At 35.1% G+C, this 20,183-nt stretch overlaps 1 protein-coding gene across 4 annotated transcripts in view; it reads left to right on the top strand.

The window, feature by feature from the left end:
- The window catches only part of THSD7A (thrombospondin type 1 domain containing 7A), a 286,252-nt gene that overhangs the window by 90,165 nt on the left and 175,904 nt on the right, over window positions 1-20,183 (top strand). The gene's annotated exons all lie outside the window — the stretch shown is intronic.

The raw sequence follows: 20,183 nt of genomic DNA, 5'->3' as shown, positions 1-20,183 counted from the left end.
GATAAAAGGAATATTAATAAAAACTGTATTTCATCACCTTTTAAAAGAATAAAAATTATTCATGCAAAATCTGCCAAGGAAAAATTACTGCTAAATACAAACGATCCTCCAGGATAGAATGTGATTAAGTGTTGATTTAACATACACTACATAAATTCATATTAATTAGAATTTATCACTTTTATTATATTCTGTTATGTACATCTAAGCAACCACACTCTTTGCTGTTGTCTCCCAGTTAAATCTGACTTTTATGTGGTCAAATGGGGCTTGTCTATCTGGGTCATATTCATTTTCATTAGGCGTGTTCATCCCTGTTGCTCTTTGCCCTAATTTATAAAATATCCTTTCAGATATTTTATTTAAAAAAAATATTGCAAAGCATGTATTAAGTCTTTGATTAATGCAAAAAGACTTGTAGTGCAGCCTGACAACAGAATATTTGGCAAAGATGCAGAAAATGGTTGTTTTAAGGAAATTATTTATAAATGTTGTTTAGTATTCTGTCCCTATTTAACAAAATCAAAGTAAATATTTAAATGTTTGGATGAAAATGTTGTACTGTGAAATTCTTTTTCTTGTGCAGCTACTTTGCCACATTTGAAGCAGGAAAGTAGGAAAATAGGAAAAAAGAGTGACTGATGTTATAAACCTCTAGTTAAGCTAAACAAGTACTATATGCTAGGGTAATGGTTGATTTTACTTGGAGGATGGCATTTTGAAGCTGTCAGAAAAGTTGAAAATGTTTAGTGGATAATGTTGCACTGGTAGCAGGGGATGTCTGGATGGTTTTTAGCAAGTGCCCTGAAGTGCTCATGCTAACTGGATCAGCTCAATCCCTCGGCTCATAGGGATGCTGGAGTAGGAGAATGCCGCAAAAGCTATGCGTTTTATTCTGCAGGCTGGGATCCAGTGTTGAATTAATTCAGGTTTTTTAATACCTTACAGACCAGGGTTTAACTTTACAGTTCCCTATTTCACTTTTTCACTTGATGTCATTTTTTATCCTGCATGTCCACTGGGTTCTTCAGATAACTGAAGTGTGTGTCTTTTAACGCAATAACTCCAGATTTAACGGAAAGCCCAATTCCCATAACATAAAGTATAGTATTGTCAAAGACAAGTAAGAATCAATATTTTGAGTTAAAATTTTTTATGGTATAAATTAAATTTTGCATTAAACTTTGTATTGTGAGTAAGTAATTTCTGGGGTAAAGGACAATACATATGTTCACACTGTTTATTGAAGTTTATGTCCTGGATTCACATGGCATTTCTTCTGTTTCTTCCATTCTTCTGTGATCTGATTAAAAAACAAGTCCTCTCTTTCTAACAGGGCAGAAAGACTCTTTTTCTGGATGCATGTCCAGACAAGATCTCTGTTTCTCTTTCATAGACCAGTGAAGTTGGAAAAAGTGGTGGGTATATTAGGTGGGTAGAGATATATTAAAATTCTTGGTAACAGAAGTTTAAGATCTGGTGGGTTTATGTAGCACCTCAGAGAAGGCAATGGGCTGACAGAACCTACAGTGGGAGGCAGCAGTAGCATTGACTTGAGTTCTATTTATGGCTTCTTCTTTCTTCTTATATCTGTTTCTGTCTAGTAAGGCAGAAAAAAGTATATGGAGTTACTAAAGTAATGTAAGAATTAGAAAAGAGAACCATATAGAAGAATCCTGAAAATTGGTATTATTAGGTGAAAAGTTTCTCAAATAATCACAATTAATATAACTGTATTATGTAGATAAGAAAACTTAGTCAAATGAAAGTTAATGCAAGCACTTTTGTTACTGCTGGCACAAATGATTCTCCCCTAGGAAATCCCATTGCTTACCATTTCCATATGAATGCTGTACAGTGCTAAACTTATCAATGTCTGGGATTTCAAACAAAATCCAACAGCCATTTATTGTAGTAATCAGCACATTCTCAGCATTAATTAGCACTGTGATTTTTGGTGCTGCTGACATTGCTCAAAGTCATCAGTAGACCACAATAGCTGGAGGTTTTAAAAATTGCTTTCTGTACTTTGTGAGCATTGCCAGGATTGTTTTGGGGATTTCATGTCTGTGGTATAGAGAAGGAAAATCTGATGTGTTTGCATGGACTTAGGGAAGAGTGCTATTAGATGCAGGCTTTATTGAGTGGCTCAAGTGGAGGTTTCTTGTGTGATCCCTTCTGAAAGATGTTGCTAGAAAGCAAGCTTTCAAATGGCCAAATACTAGTAAGAGATTTCCACAGGTATTTTGAGGGGGAAAGAGATTATGTGACCATTCCTCACAGTCTATATTCTGTAAAGCGAGTTTGAGGGTATTAATTGGAGAGGGTTTGTGATGTAATGAGGCAAACGTTTTTAAGATTGATGACATCTGCTAATATAATGAGAAATTTGTTAATGAGAGACATGATTACTTTCTACCTCCTGTATTATGCAAAATGAAACGTTTTTATTAGTGAACAATAGTATAACTCTCCTTATGTGTGCTGGGTAATAGCTATTTTACCACCAAGCCATTAGAGAAATAGAGAATAGAACAGAGAGAGATTGTTTTATAATGACTTGTATTTGTACAGTGCCTAGCACAACTGAATTGTCTTCATTTGCTGGTGTATCTATGTTCCACAGCTTTATACAAAGCGTAATTGAGACTTGTTAAAGATGCTGTTTGCAAAGATACAGAAATAATCTATTAACATTCTAAAGGAGCATCCAAATTACATCAAGTGCCAAAAGTAGTTTAAATAGCTGATATCAAGATGCCTTACTACTAGTGGATGTTGGAGGACAGAATTGTTTTCATAGGAAAATAGCATTATGATAAACCTTGGAAAGCAGATTCTCTGTGTGATAGCTCCAAAATGCATTGTTGGGAGAACAGGAATGTTTGTAGAAGTTACTTAGTATTTCCACACTCACAGATGTGGCAGTCGTCCCTTCTTCTTGCAAGTAGCAAAACTCTTGTTTTGAATTTTATATTAATGTGCTTAATTATCCTAAAAGATCACTTGCGTTGTGTAAAATTTTGCTTGTTTTGCAGTGTTCTACTGGTGTTTTAATCAGGTATATATTGTAAGGAACTTTTTGCTTGATTTAATTTTCTTGTGGTTTTTGGTGAAAATAATTCCTGAATTAGAGGAAGAGGGTGGAACAAGAAGGGATAAAAACATTAAGGTAGTCATAAGACTGCTACATCCTGCAACAGGGATTTGCGAAAGTTACATTATAGACTAATAAAGGATCTTGAATCCAGTCTCAGCTCTGCACATGGTTTGCTGTGGTGGTGCTGGGAATCTTCTTGTCTGTAAAGTGACATTTACATGAATATAGGTTTCTCTAGCTCAATGGAAAAACATAACAGAAGAAATTTTGAGTATTGAGATTTTTTGTACAGTACCCAAGGTACCAATGCTTTAGCACATTTCTAGTGCTTTGCATATGCAAGCAAAAGTGGATGTTGTGTAGAAGACCAGGACACCTGAGAGAAAGGAAGAAAAAGTTAACAGGAGTGGAGAATTCAAACATGAAAAGCATGGGGTAAGCAACCAACAGATTTGTGGTTTTGTTTTTTTTTTTTCCCTGATGAAATCAAATATTTAGAATAGGTTGTGAGGTTGAAAAACTCAGGGGGTTGAGAGAAGGGACAAATTCCTGTATGAGCAGATGTGGACTTTTTACACTAACATGACTTTCTAATGAATCAGTCTGGAATCAATTCTCATGCCATATATGAATGTGCATGATATGTATGTGAAGGCACTATTGAACAATGCTGCATGGGTCCAATGGAACTACTTAAAAAAAAATAAATAATAGATTATCTCAGTAATCTTTTTCCTGAACAGTGGCACAGCTTGAATTACTGGTTATGTCTAATGAGTGTATTTTTCTATACCACTAATTCCTTTTTAGAAATTCCACCTTCATGACTGCTGAGCTTGCTGTTTTTAAGAGGCATATCTTGAAGGCTGTCATTGAAACGAGATATTTTGGCTTGTTTATTTGCTTATTTTTTTCATCCTAAATGAAGTTCACAGTCAGCATTGCTTTTTAGATGGCAGCATTGGAAAGACTGACTGTTCCTGTAAGATGTGCTTGGTGTCATGCAGGAGATAATGAAAGGAAGAAGAGGAAGAGTGATAAAGTGACAGAGCATGCAAGGAAGATTTGTAGTCTTTAACTTGACATGGATGGATGATTCATGGCTCTCCATATTTCAAGTTGATATATGAATGTCAACACCTTGGGAGCAGTTTGGGTACCTGAACCATAAAGCCAGGAAAATCAAGTCATTTTCTGTGGTACATTTTACATCTTTGTAGGGAGCTACAGGAATGTTAGTGTCTGTGCTGAGTTCTCTGAAACTTCATGAAGTGCATTTCATGACATTTGTATAGTTGATTTGTACATGTACTAGTGACAAACACTTTATTTTCTCCCCCTCTGTGTTAAATATACTTTAAAAGCTTTATGGAGGAAATCCAGATGATGAGTACATGTACAGATTATAACTGAGTCTTGGTTCTTTTGTCACAGCACAGATTTGAGCTATTCTGCCAGGTAGACTGCCAATTACATGTGGTGGAAGTAACTTTAAAATTGTCAGTTTTTTCTATAACTACAGTACAACTTGTTTTTTGAGATAGTACTGCTTTTGTCTTTTTTTTTAATCTTAACTCTGCAAGTAGTTCATTTTATTGCTTTGAGGACGTGATGTAGTGAGTACCTTCTCTTGAAATCACTGAATTTTCTGGATTACTTCATAGTTTCTTCTGAATAGTATACTGCTTAGTTTCTCTCTTAATATGAAATCAATAGTCTTTAGGGTCAGGGTCCACAGAAGCCAAATTGTGTAGCAAAGATTTTACTTTTAGATGCAGAAGTAGGTATTTAAAATAGGTGTATTTTGCTGAAGCCTCACGTATAAAAGTAAATTGATGATTAGAAATGGGGTGACAATTCAGTGAACTAAAAATTACTCCCATGCATGCAGAAAAAAAGTCTCTTTAAATAACAGTCTGTTGCTTACATAATGTCTTCATCACTCTCATTTAAGAAATAGATTTTCTCATACTGATAAGAGTATTATTTTGAGACTAGAAAGAGACAAGCCAGTGAGCCTGTGTCTCAGAGGAAATGACATCTTGTTACTGGTCACATATAATGCTATTATTTGGTGTAAGCCATTTTAAAAGAGATGGTAGGTTATTTTCTTATGAAGTAACTTATGTATCTTTTACAAAGGTTGTGTATGTGAACTAGCAGGTTTAGTAAATTAAAGGCACTCTTCAGTATACAAGCCCATGTCTTTTTAAATATGTTCTTTCTGGACAGTAACACACTACTATCCAGGAAGTTGTTTATTATTATTATTTTATTATTATTAATTATTATGTGCATGGAATATAGTCTGCATACCATCCCATGAGAATGATGAATAGCACAACTAGAGGCAGGTTTTTATTAACAAAATATGTGTTTAAGGAGATGTTGAGATAAAGAAAAGGTGCAATTTAATTAAAGAGAAAATGTTAAAAGGAAGAGTAAAGAATTAGTTTTCAGTATTGTCATGCCTATATTAGTAGCTAATGCAATTCAGAGTTGCAATTTCTCTTTCCTTTAGGACAGACATTGATCACATTTTATGCAAATGTTACCAGAGAGAGTTATTTCAGAAAGAAAACACAAAATATATTTAGAAGCTATAAAAAAGATGCCCTGCTTTCTATATAATGAATCAGATAATACAATGCCTTTTTGTTAACCTTTTTTTTTTCATTGAGAGTCTGTAAAAAGGAAACAAGCTGTCATTAGCTAAGGCTTATTAAATCTTCAGAATGTTATTAAAATAGTTTAGTCTAGTCAGGTATATCTGAAAAAAAACAATGAAACAACCCCAAATATACAGATTGGAGTGTAGACCATAATACATATAATGTAAAATGAAAAAAAAAAAAGTGTTCTATCACTTCACCTATGTCTGGAGCTTAAGCACAGGGTTCACATATTTTGCTGCAATCTGTAATAAAGGAGGAGTCCACTTGAAGTAGAAATGCTGCTTCTGGTTTTGAATTTTTAAAGTAAAGATGAAGGAGGCTCCCTGAAGATAGAAATTCATTAAGAAAGCCAAAGACTTTTTGGAGAATATGTTCTGTTCAGGGTGGTTTTCTGTTCCCCACTTTGTATGTCTCAGAGCACACTGGAGCTTCTAATGAAAAAATAATACAGTTCATTAATGTGGAAAAACTTCTGAAAGTAGCTACAGTCTCAGAGCATTCTGGGAATTAGTTTGAACATAATTGGTTGGATGTCAATATTAAAAAGCACTCTAATGAAAAAGAAAACGCTCAAGCTATGATAGTTTGCTGCTTCTGATGAAAAATTTAATGAGGCTGAATAATTAACCCCTTCTCTCTTCTTTTTCCCCAAACTGCCATGTCTTTGCCAATTGCTGCTTTACATTTATTGTAAATATTTTAAGCAGTACAGTTTCTATCACTGTAATAGAAAGACTGCACTATTGTCTGTATGCTGCACTATAGCTAGGTTGTTTTTGGGTTTTTTTATTAATCTTTTTACTTCATGGCTAGACTGCTCAAGTAGAGAGTTTGTCAGTTGTCATGCCCCTCAGCTGTAACTTATCTGAACTGTGCTTTGTGAAGTCTAATCTTCCCTGATAAATCCACTGACTAGTGTTGTGCCAAGCAGCACTGGATCTGCCATTTACATAATGGTTGCTCTAATTGGTTTAATGTGACTTCCAACGTCAGGCTGAGAATTACTTCCTTCTGAAATGTGATCGTTGCCCAAATACATACGATTTCCACTCACTGAGTTGACTCTTAATTACTTATTAAATAAAGTTTTGAAGCACATGGAAGTTTTTTATGAAGAACCTATTTATTAAAAAAGCAACTAAGAAGAACAAAACGGACACAAACAGAAAAGACAAAAAACTGCACTGTGGACATTTTCCTCTGATATCTGAGTTTGATATGATATGTATTGTTTTCTTAAATATATTGATGTCCGTGTGAAGTACAGATAGATGAGAAATTAAACATTTAGACCAGTTCTTTAAATCGCCATAGGTTTTTTATAATACAGAGGTTTTACTACTCTTTCCAATCTATCATTTATTATTACTGTTCTTCCTTGTATTTTTGGTCCATATTATGTTTTTTAGGTCCTCATCCCAGTGTCTCACATGGCTTGTATTAGCACTTCCATATGCTACCCTTCTTTTGTTTCAGTTGGGTAATGGATGCTGTATGAGAGGTTTGTTGCAGTGACCTGGGTCTCTTTCAGCTGCCTGTTCAATAACCACTCAGCATTCTGGAGAAGAAACGTGCTTTTACTGCCATAGGCCTCTACCTGCATCAAGAAATAGTGGTTCATCCTTCTTGTCACCTTGTGTTAATGCACTTCCAAAGAGAAAGATGAACCATGAAGATAGTCTTATTTATCTCATGCTGTCAACATCTAAAAATTTTTATCAAGGACAAATTGAAATTAGAAGACAAAGCTTTAACCAGTTGAGTGCTTTTGTTAATGATATTCTAGATCTGTATAAGTTGCAAGGCCTGAGTATCAGGCACATCATGATGGCAATGCAAAACTGGATTTTAATATTCAGCTACTCTCTGTAGAGACATTTGGTGCTTCAGAAGGCTGCTGTTCTTTAGAGCCTGCGGCCTCAAAGATAACCTGGAATGCCAGATAAGGAAATTGATAGAGCTGTCAGTGGTTTGCTGTGCTCTACTTCCCAGGCTATGAGCCACCCTGTCACATGTGATACTCATGATTTCATCCAGTATATGACATTGAGAGATCACAACTTTTCCCTCACTTCCTAGTAAAGTGAGAAACTTTTAGTGTAAGATTAATAAACAAAATATGACACATATCAATACCATCTCTTACCATGAATTTTTGCTTTTTAACCTATTTTTATTTCATTCAACAACTGTATGGGGTTTTTTTCTTTTCATCACAATAAAGAAAGAGGTAAATTTGAAGCATTCTAGGAGGAAGTTTAGTTCAGTTACTAACTGTTGTAATAACAGTGTATATCTGTTAGATTTTTCTATTGGGATGACAAAATTTCTTTGTCCAACCTAATATGCATTTAGCTCCTGTGAATTTAATGTCATGCGTCAAGGTAACAGTGCAAGTGCTCATCATTTTTATTGGATAGTAAAGAAGAAAATAGTCTCCATGAGACATTCTTAATTTTTTTGTGGGGGGTTAATTTATATTTTTTTAATAAGAATTCATCATCTTTAATATGTACTTTGTAGTATCACTTTCTTTGGGCAGCTCTGAGACTGAGGCTTCTTTTGATGCATTTATTAAATTTTAATATAGATCACAATGAGGGGACATTCCCCATCACAGAGGCATGCTTGAACTTTCTTTTGTCTTGTTGGAATTACACCTAACTTTTCAGAAGCTTGTGCGCTTTATTTTCACTTTTATATTTTCCAAATTTATTTGAAGGTATATGTCTTAGTTGCTGTCACAATATCCATTCAAATAAAATGCCCAGTGCCGGTTGTCTTCTGTTTAAACAACCATGTTAAAATCTACTTTAAAAAAAAAAAAAAGTTATGAGGTGTGTCTTATTTTCTTTTCAGAAGATTTTTGGCTATTAGGTTAGCTTATATGCCTTAGTTAAGAAATAATACCTAACCCTTGAATTAGAAGGAGTTGGAAGCAGAAGATAAAATTTATTTATGTGACAATTTGTTTCCTCATGGTTTGGAATAGTTTTTAGAAAAGATTACTCCCCTGTCTTTCAGAAATACGGGTGCTTGTTGCAATATATTGTGAACATAATGCCAATGTAGCTTTATCAAGCAGACCTGGTATGAAAACAAATATGACATTTAGATTAACATAAGATATTCTAGCATCCTTTAATTTTTTCAGTTGCAATGAAGGATGTATTTTTTAGGTGAGGGAGAAGTTTAATGTAGATTTTTGTTAGTTCTTAGAGTTATTGTACATTTGTAGTTAATGGTCAAGATCTTTAGTTCTTCTAACTTATGTGCACAGCCCATTTCTGTCTTCCTTTTGTTGTTACCAAGAAAAATGTTCTATGGAATTGAAGTAATGAAAAATGCTACTTGCTTATGTGGTTCTTATCAACCTCTGAGGTGCTTTGGTTTCATAGAAAAAACGAATCAAATTTCAATGCTGTGTAGGTAACAAGGAATTTACACCTTGCAATAACAAAGAAGTCTCTGCAAATTAAATTTTTCAAGTATAATACCCATCATTTTGAAATCTGGTAAATGAGTACCCTTGGCTTAGCTGTTGGCAATGATTTTGTGTCTAAATAAACTTTTCATAGCTATTCCATTTTCAAAGCAGAGAATGCTATGTATATTTAGAAATAAGTGGTTCCAAGAGGAGTTTCAAAATGAGAACAAATTGTTTAAAAACCTTCATAATGGAAAAACTTTCAAATTGAAATTTACTTCATGGTGGCCATTTATGAGTCAGGCAGTTCAGTATGATTCCAAGCTCCTGCTTTTATCTGCCTTGATAATAATGCATCAATCTGCATTGCTGGTGAAGATACAGAAATTGATCCCAGCAGCACAGAAGCAACACCCATTCTAATTTTTAAAGGTCATGCTTGTGCAATGCCCTGTGATGAATTAGTAATTAAGTCATTATTTTTTGATAATTTTGGTTAGCCTTTGTTTTAGTGAAGTATTAAGATTATTTTACTTTTCCAATTTATGGAATCCTTATGTATGGTATCCTTATGTAACTTTTCAGTACAATTTGGGAAGGTAAGCAATCTTTCAACTGCAGGGATGTAGCAAATATATAAGCATTCTTCCAGCCCTAAGACTGCCTGCAGTTTCAATGCCATCCAACTATTCATACTTGCTAAGATAATTTTGTAGTTTGTTTACAAACAGGATATTGGATGAGGCATTTTGAAATGCAATATTTCTGCTCTGCTAGTGTAATTAAAAGTTTCTTTGCATATTATTAGAGTATTTTATTATTACTCATGTGCTTGTAAGAACATATTTCACAAGTATAATCTGGTGCTTCATTGTTTCTAGAATATTCCTAAATACTCTGTGGTGATTCTAAGTAGCCTCTTGGGAATGACTCTATCATTGTAGTGATGACACAGAATTTCTTAATGTAGTTTTCATTGTGGAAAGATCTTTGCTGTCTGATACTCAGTGTCAGGATTTCTGAGATCCTGACAGATTATTCTAACTCAGCAGATGGTCTTAGACTTGATCTTTAATCAGTGAACTCAGACTGAAAGTTTGGCATTTATCTACTTCTTTCTTAGCTGTGGACTAATAGTGGGACAGATGGATTCACCCTGTTCGGTGGAGATACCATAAAGAGTGCACTTTGGAACAGTAAATATTTCTGTGAAGTGCACGAGTGCTGCTGACATTTTGGATTGTTGTACTTGACTTTGATGTCTTTAAAATCCTCATTTATGAAAAAGACAATTTTATTCCACTTTTTACATAAGCCCTTTACAATTTTCAAAGGGAGGTCAACTAAATAACTAAGAAAAGATAAGCACCTGAGTACAAATAAGAAAACAGATGTATTTTTCAATAAGTATATAAAGAAGCAATTTTTTTCCTGTGGGTTTTCAACTTAGGTGCATATTATGTAACAATTTTTTATTGTTTGTATTAAACTTTTTCTGAACATTTGAAACAAACTGTCTAAAAGTATATTTTTTAAGAGTTTACATTGTCACAAAAGTATATTTTAAAAAATATTTGTTTATATATGCCAAGTTCTTAACTGCAAGAGAGATTTGTGGCGTTTTGCTTTTTTTTTTTTGAGAAGCACGTATGTTAAAGTTGTCAATACAATGGTTGGTTATAAGTAAAACTCACAGCACTATTAATACTACTTTCTCAGCATGTTGTTTTCATGCAATGTTTTCTCTTTTGTGTCAGAGCATTCTGCCATTAGTTCAGTGGATTTGGTGACAGGTTGTTATAACTGCGTTTCAGAATATAGATACAAAATCATGATCTCTATAAATACATATCTCTGTCAACCAGAACTAGCTTCTTCTCTCAAAGTGTAGAGAAAATTTTCTTCCTGCCACTTTTTAAAAGAAGTTTGGATTTTGCTCTTTTTTAGAAACCAAATTTCTAGGTAACAGGAAGAAAACACATTCTCCTGATTAAACCTGTATTTTTATGTAAGTTTCCTTTCTGATACCTTGATGCCTTCAAGTATGAGCCTTTAATTTCATCATTATAGATTTTGATTCCTGAACTAATCTATGTTTCTTCAAAGCTCTTGATGCTGTCCCCTGCTTGAAAGTGCAAACTGAAATTATCCTTTCTAGATTTATTCCTGGTGTTTAGAAATAAGTGTTTTACATGATGAAAAGTAATTAAGTGATTCTTAAATGAAAAATCCAAAGCTTACATGAGACTTTCTTTTTGTTGTTTTGGAAAACCTTCCCTCGGTAAGTAATTATAAATGGTAAATCATCTTGGCAATTATTTGTGATGGATTGGACTAATTATTAGTAATGGTTGCATTTCAACTCCTTCTTTCTTCCCCCTAAGTACAGTATCTTGGATATTCAGTGTTCAGAACTGCATTAGAAAAACACACCATATGGCATTGCTTGTCTTCCCTGATTGAATGTAACAGCTGTAGCACCAGCTGTTACTTTGCAGATTCCTGAGTAGACTGTATAGATTTCATCTGCAAGTGCTCAGGCATTTACTTTCATATTTGTTTTCAGGATGGATTGTCTGAAAATTAGATTGAGATTTATTTGAAAATATGAAAGACATCCAAGTATGAATATTGTTTAGAAGTAAGAGTATTTTCAGTTGGCAGATTGAAACTCTATGTGCTAAATAAAAGTGTGGCATTGTCTGGCATTTTTGTAATGCATAAACTTTGCTGGTTTTTTTGAAAAGTTGCACAAGTAGAAGTAATCAATTGTTTCTCTTTAAAAAAGCAAACCAAAAAACAAACCTCTGTAAGGAGTCAAACTACATGTATTACATTTCCTTGCAATATTAATGCATACAATGCATAAAAGCTGCATTACATAACATTTTCATGCTTGAAAGCTTCACATTTACTGGGATTTTAGAGTTACTGAAGTATTTTAATTTCATTAAAATAATGAAATAATGGCTTTCTCAGCAATGTAAAGACTTGGTTACAGTAAAAGCTAAGAGGCTTTTATTGAAATTTAGAAGTTAGTTAGTAATTGGATGAAAATAACAGAACAGTTTTCTGTGTCAGTGGTTGGATAGCATTCATCTTTATTTATTTAAAGTTTCTGACAAGTGTTTCTTCTATTGCATTTTTCTAGTAAAAGCAGATTCAGCAGAACTAAGCCAGGACTTTGGAATTCTGGAAAAAGCAAGGTACTCCCAGAGTGACCATTAGAATACCCAAAAAATCTTGAGAGGCAAAGATTTAAGGAAGGATTTACTCTCAAGTAGTAGCAGAAAGGATGGTATTCTTAGTCCTGTGGGAAAGACTATACTGTATATCATTAGCTTATTAGTTTCTGTTCCATCATCTTTTACCCCAAACTGGTGGATGAGAACCTTTGTTCCCTTCAGGTTTTTTATTTTGTGGCCTTTTGTATCACAGCCTTACAGATATGTGTGTTTTCTGACTGCTCTTTGTCCCCCACAGAGTGGGTGGATGGCTTCAAACATTCACAGTAATTCTAGCTGGATGGGTTATTGATGAAATTGCTGTTCAAATCTGATGACAATTTAATACAGTACATGATAACTGAACTGAGTGACCTTTGCTGCAATTGATGTTGGCCTTTCTCCCTGTTAAGTGACCACCTAATTTATCTAACTTAGAGGAAGTACTGTGATTGCTGCATAAACTGTCTTGGACAAAGATACCTACCATTCATCCTGAAAAGGTTGAGTGGACACTAGTCATCAGAAAAGGTCAAAGAGCCTGATTTAAGATTGTTTAATTTTAGTGCTCTTTTTCAGAGGTAAAAGTACATGATGTAGCCAGGTGTCTACATCCAGTGTAGGTGAGTCTGGTGGAGACAAACCAGTAGCATATAAGATTTTAGAGTGTCACCCAGGCTGTCAGTTTGTAAGTGTTAGAACAAAATACATGTTTTAGACTTAGACGTGTCTTCAATTTTCACAGAAGACATCTGATTTTTTAGTTATATCGTAAAGTTTGTGTACACATAGTTAATGTTTCATGGAACCAGACACAAATACTGATCTGTTAAAATGTGATATTTAGGTTAATTGATACAGGCTATTTTCTGCAGAGTTTCTGCTGTTTCAGGACTTGTCTCATTCAAATGGCATTAATTACCACTTTATGCTGAAGCTCAAAATTGTCAAAGAGAAAATGAAGAAAAATCAATCTGCATGCTTTTCTTCAAAATATATTGCTCTAATTCACGCGGATTATTTTCTGTTTGATTATTCTGAATTTTGGAGCATTTTAGCAGGAGAAGATTAGCACAGTGATATTGTTACCTCCTGCTTTCTCTGTTAGCCTGATCACATTAGACCATTACCTGTGATGTGTGCATACAGAGTGCACAGGAATTTCCTGCCTACTTAGAATATTGTATCATATGTTGGAACTTTTTGCCATGTATGATAATGCCCCCTAATCTCCTCTTCTTTAAATTTAATGTTTGTATTTCAACCTGAAGCATTTGGAGATAATTTTTTCCTTGTTAGATTTACTTTTAAGCCTTAACCAGGGCTGTTGTGGATACTGGGGGTTAGCAGAGTGACACCAACGTTTAAATAGATGCAATCATTGTTTCAGAATCATCTAAGTGACCAAGTCTATCTTAATGTGAATGTATGTGCAACTCCACTCTAGGCATCCAATTTTCTAATGTTTTTAGAAGTTATTCTGTTTGAGCAGTAACTAAGGATAAAATTACTTCAAATAATTGAAATTGCATAATAAACTTATTTTTTTTATTTAATTAGGTAAATTTCAGTGTGTGTTTCCATAGCACTGGCTCATTAATGCAGAGAAGAGCTATACTTACATAGCTGTGAGATTCAGGTCTCTGTGTGATTGTCCTGAATTAACCTATATGAAGTATCCTACAGGTAGAAACAGAGCCAGTTTCATTTCTCATCCTTATCTTGGTCAATGATGAGAAGTACATAAACACAGGGCATTTCAGTCTGTTTCACCATGTTTTTATTTTACCTTCACTCATTCCATAGGACTGTAGTCATCATCCCAGCGTATAGACACATGTGCATGCATGTGAACAAGCTTATTTACCCAGGGCACAGTGTGACTTGATTGAAGTTTCATTACAAGCTTGTTAACAGCTAGGTTAAAGAGAGTGTGTAGACTGTCTGGCAGTTAATTAGTTCCCATCAGCAAAATTATTAGCACAGTAGGTCAGAGTTACTCCCGCCAAGTGGAAGCTTCAATAATCAGTCCAGTATGTGGGTCAGAGACCAATCCGATCATAAAAGCTGCGATCGCCTGGGCCTGGAGGGTGCAGGGTCAGAGCCAGTGGTGCTGCCAAGCTCAGGATGTGCAGTTGCTCCTCTATCACTGATAGCATCACATGCTCAAAATTAACAGTAGCTTTTTTTTTTTTTAACGTTTTTTGCTGACACCCTGGAGTATCAGCCACTGTCAATAATAATGCTCAAGCATGAGGCAGCAGCTTGCGTGGTGAATCACCACCATAGGAGATGTGTGAATTGGGATGGTTTTTCTTTGAAAATGTAGCTCTAATAAGGGTCCCATCATAGAAAGTAGGAGTTAACAGTCAAAATATTAGAAGCTGCACTTCAGTTAGCTCATCTGTCTGAATTTGGTCATAAGTTTTTGTTCATATTTAATTCAAATGAAAATGACCTAGTATTTTACACATGTATATACCTCTCTATTCTGAACCTGTACAGGGCATCTTTAATGCTGAAGTATGTTTGGTGAAGAAAGTTGACAAGGCTGAGAAACAGTCATACTGATGTGTCTTTAAAATATCTGTTTGTGCAGTTTACCTAAGAGTAATAGGACAGAAGGGAAATGAGGCTGGGAATGGTTGGTATCTTAGAAGTGGATCAAAAGCTTTCCCAAGAGCTTGTAAAGGACAGCTGTAGTATTGCTCCATCTGTGAAGAACTACTTCTGCCAGTAATTCCCCCAGAACTGTAGGAAGAATATCCAGTTCAACTCCAAAGCAGAACCACTGTCATATATAATACATCGTTTCCAACAAGGTTTTCTTTCTGAGAATTACATATATACTCACAGGAGAAAACTCGGGCATCTGCTGTAATAAACTGAAACATAAAGGTATGGTTTTGTTTCCAGGAGGGAAAGAAAACATGAACCCCATTGCGTGCCAGAAAATATTGTTGATGATAGTTTTGTGGAGAGCAAAAACACATGGCAGGTGCAAATGGATAATTCAAGGAAATACATCCCCCTTGAAAATACACTATTTAAAAAAAACCACTTTGATTCTACCTATTCATTAGGAAAAAAAATCTGTATTGTTTCCAATGTTTAAAATAATGCTAAAATGTATCTGCAAATATGCTTCCTATGAACCTGTCTGCCTATCTTACTTCTGTTTATTGCTGTAGACTAAAAATTTCAAGATGTTCCAGTGTCCAAACTTTAACTTCTGCCAGTGGAGATGTCCCAATGCCTGTATATCAGTGCAACATCACTATTTTTGTCTGAAAACTGGGAATTCTTTTTTACACTTACTATTACTTCAGAAGAATAATATTTATGTATATTTTGATTTATCACTCTATTCTTTGTTTTATGTTTTCACGATTATAAGCCGCACCTGATTATAAGCCGCGCTTCAGGGTGTCAGCAACTGTCTTGGGTTACAATACAGAGTGTGATAAAAGGTATCTATTCTATCACCATCTGTTGAGGGCAAGAGCAGTGATCCTTACCTCCACGGGAGATATTCTGCTAATGAGCCATCCATTTAAAACAGGTGGGGCATTGTTCTTTATCTTTTCACAATCCATCCTTCCTCCAGCGAGTCATTTTCTGCTAATGGCCCATTGAGTCCCACTATGTGACTGATAAAATTACTTCATCCCATTGGAAGTTGCTCCAGCCAGGGGGAAGAGCCCAACATTTCTTACCAAGATAAAAACAGAGGTTTTGGGACACTAAGGGAGCCCCTTTCTCCACTGGACTCCAGAGGAAAATTGGATTTCTCCACATCACCACTGGACCTCCGGAGGGAAACTGCACCTTCTGCAGGAGCACTACTCCAACTTAATCACATCTGTCACTGCAGGAGGATGCAGCCACCATTTAATGGGACTGCTACCAACACCCTGCCTGACGGGTGTCAGGTTGTACTCTGAATTTGTCAGGGTTTGGAGTTTGTTTCTTTGTAGTACTGTATTTCTATTTTAATTTCCCTAGTAAAGAACTGTTATTCCTAATTCCCATATTTATGCCTGAATGCCCCTTGATTTCAAAATCATTATAATTTGAAGGGAGGGGGTTTACATTCTCCATTTCAAAGAGAAGCTCCTACCTTTCTCAGCAGACACCTGTCCTCCAGACTAAAACAGCAACTTTTCCTTTTTTGTCCATATATAAGCCGCATCTGATTATAAGCCACACTTCTGGGTTCAGACCGAAATTTTACAATTCAGCTTTCTTTTAGTTTGTTTTTCATCATTTTCTTAAAAAGTAGGTGAATAAGACAAATCAACTGGTAGTTTTCCAGGGAAGTGTCAATAAATGTTTCTTTTTGATGTATTAACAGCAGAGCAATGTGGCAATTTAAAACTATGTTTGGCATATTAGGAGTTCATAAAGGATAAAGTAGAACATCTTTTGAAAAGTCATAAGCCCTGTTGTAATTAAGCATGCATCCACAAATGTTTGAGTTTAAATATATTGTTTATAATAAGTTAAACTTCATAGGTGATAAACCCACATAAGACAATATTTAAACAGAAAAGTATGCTGTTACCTGTTCAATTTCAGTTTACATCTTTTCTTTATTATGAATAAATGTTCTTTAGAAAAAAACTTTTTTTCCTTTTCTTTGCATCAGCCAGCAGTTTTTGCTGTACTTTTGTTTTCAGTTTGCATTCATAAGTGTATTTTCTTATAAGGCTTTAAAAGTCATATTAAAAATAATGGAAAAATAGTTATTGTTTTGGTGCTCTTTGACTTGCTCATACAATCTGAAGCCACATATTCCGATGACAGTCTCATGTTTTCCTCTCAAAACATGTTTATGCATTTTAAAAAGAGAAAGAGACACATATCTTTAGATATTCACACATTATTATTTTACCCACTTATCTAAACCTCTTAAATTTTATATTTTCTGGTGGTTTTCTAGTCCTAATGTACAATTCTAACACTCAAGGGATCTTTTTCTTCCCCACTTATCAGAAATTTGCCATAGTATTGCAGCAGTATTAGCAAGATTTAGTGTAACATTAACAGCATCTAAATTAGAATGGTTTTATTTGAAATTGTATTTCCTTAATTGCTGTACAGATGTTTTCCTTGACTGGTCGGGAGTGTATGAATGCACTATTTAAGAGACTTCATCTTCTAGTCCTAATGTCTGATGCTTATATGCTCCTGTTCACTTTGAGCTGGCATAATCTGCTCTGTGACACAGGCTTGTGCTGCCCTGCTTCTTGACCTTGCTTTTCTTTGTCACCCTTATCACAGTGCTGAAGGTGCACTCTGCAGCTTTCACCTTCAAGGTCCTGTGCTGCTGGTGTTTCTTTCCACTCTTTAAAGCTTCATTAGTTTGTTAGGGAGCAGCTTAGTGTTGAAGGGGAAATGGGTATAATTCCTGTTATATGTTGGGTTTTTTCACCTGTTAGTGCTAGGAATAAAGCTGAGGTCTCTTAAAGGGCAAAGTTTTGTGCCAAGTCTGGAATTATTTTCAGTAACTGCACCTTGTTAGTTGTCTTCCTCACATTAATCTAATTGCTTATTATAGAACTGAAATAATGTAGTAAATAAGAAATGCCTTATTTGTGATTACAGAATAGTAATTAGTGATACAAAATAGAACTATAGGACTCCTGACATAACAACCTGCATCCAGCCCCTGTAAAAACACTAATCTTTGGAATTGCTCTTTTCCTTACAGGCAGGCTTTACCAGGAGTTTGGTTATAGATTACTCCAATAATCAGTGGTACTGGAGGAAATAGCATATGCTGTAAAATTAATGAGTGCATAGGTATAATAATACATAGAACTTATTATTTCTTACTAAAACTTATTTTAAATATTGGTTGCAAATGTTGCCCTGATGTTGTTCAAACTTGTCTATCCTTTACACTGCTCCTCAAGTGACAATATTTAATAAGCTTTAATTTTTTTATTAATGTTGGAGTTAAATATCCTTGACCAGAGAATTTAAAATATATAGTAAGTGAAACCTTAGACATAAATAAAAGAACAACTCCATTGTGGACCATGTGTTTGCATGCTGAATCTCAAACCATTTTTTGGGCACATTTCTATTTCCAGGAGAAAGTGTTAGAAAGAGAAGCCCTTGAATGGACCAACCAAATGGGTTTGCCTTGCCCTATGGTTCTCTTTTTTCCTTTACATTTCTCTTTCCTTCCTCAAACTAGTGCTTCTTGTAGCATGTGTTTCTTCTGTTGTCATCCATTTCCCTAATTTTGGACCTAGTTTTATTAAATAATCAAATGTAGAATTTAAATCTGGAAGAATTTCAGAGACTAAAATACTTCCTAAAATATGTGTAAATGGCAATATCCAGGAGGGAAACCCACAAACTACCATCCCCACTTGAGGGTAATCAGGTAATAAATTATTCTTTCATATACTGACCACAGTTCAACTTTCTTTTTCAACTGCGTATAAGTTCTTCTGCTTTTTTCACTCAAACCCAATCAAAATTCTATGTCAGTCTCTAAATTCCATCCTGTAGGTGAAATAAAAGATCTACCCTACATTCACAGTTTGTATCAAATATTTTTTTATATTTCTTCTCAGTGTATGACCTGATTCAAAATAAACCCAGTGTTTAATTCCTGACCCTCAATCTGTGATGCTGCGAAACAGCAATTCAGAGGAGTCTTGTTCTCCTTGCAGTGTGCCCACACTGGTGAGTAGTGCTAGCTCTTGAGTGAGCATGGGACCATGAGCTCCAGTTCATCATCATCATTAGGGCAAAGAAAGTACTCAAAAATAATTCTGTCAGTGTCTGTGGGGCCTGTGCTGGCTGCATTGGGCAGAGTACCCCTCTTCCTCCCTCCCTGAGCCCTTATATAATTGTCTGCTAGATTTTCAGGCTCTGTTAAGAACCTGATGCAAGCCAAGCTTTTAAATAGTTATAGTGGGCACTCAGCAATGTGTGAACAGAGTGGGAGAGCTCTGTCAGGCCATATTGCATGTTTTGGTGTGACTGCTAAATTGCTGCTGCTCTGGGAGAAAAGCTTCCTCCGTGCTTGAGTTGCTGCCCCCAACTCCAATAGCAGCTTAGAGAAATCATAGATTTTGTTGAGACATGGCAAGTAACTGCTATGAGACTTCTGTGAGCAGTGGCATGACATCTTCCTCTGCCCCATCTTCCCAAAATCTAAACTCTGCTTAAGGGACTATAGGTAGCAAAGGGGACTGATGACACTAGCAGAAAGTGATCTGCTTTGTTAGACATTTGGGACGTTTGAACAAGTTTTGTCTTCCTTTCTCATTTTAAGATACAATTCGTTGACTATAATCAGCAGGTTTTGACATCCTACGTTTCTACAAATATACAGAATGTACAGAATGTGAGAAAAATGCTGTCAAAAACTGGTCAGGCTAATGAAACATGCATAAGAGAGAAAGAGACATGAGAAGACATTTTATTTTAAATCCTGAGTAACATATATAATATTCCTTAATACCGAATGCATGTTAATACTACTATTTAATACTAATGCAATGTTTTTTGCTTCAAAATTTATTATCCATTTAATTACAGACTTTAATTCACAGGATGACCTAAATCAGATATCCAATGAATGTAACATGAAGAATGTAAGATGCTTTATATATGCAGATCTAGGAGACAGGGGAAATATATGAGTGCAATGAGAGACAATCAGAAGTGGGACAAAAGAAAGAATTTGATTGCTGAAAGCTAAAGCCTAGATACAAAGGGAAACAGGAATTTGG

This window comes from Catharus ustulatus, chromosome 1, assembly GCF_009819885.2.
Source record: "Catharus ustulatus isolate bCatUst1 chromosome 1, bCatUst1.pri.v2, whole genome shotgun sequence".
Classification (NCBI taxonomy): domain Eukaryota; kingdom Metazoa; phylum Chordata; class Aves; order Passeriformes; family Turdidae; genus Catharus; species Catharus ustulatus.
This window is presented reverse-complemented; position numbering and strand designations above follow the sequence as displayed.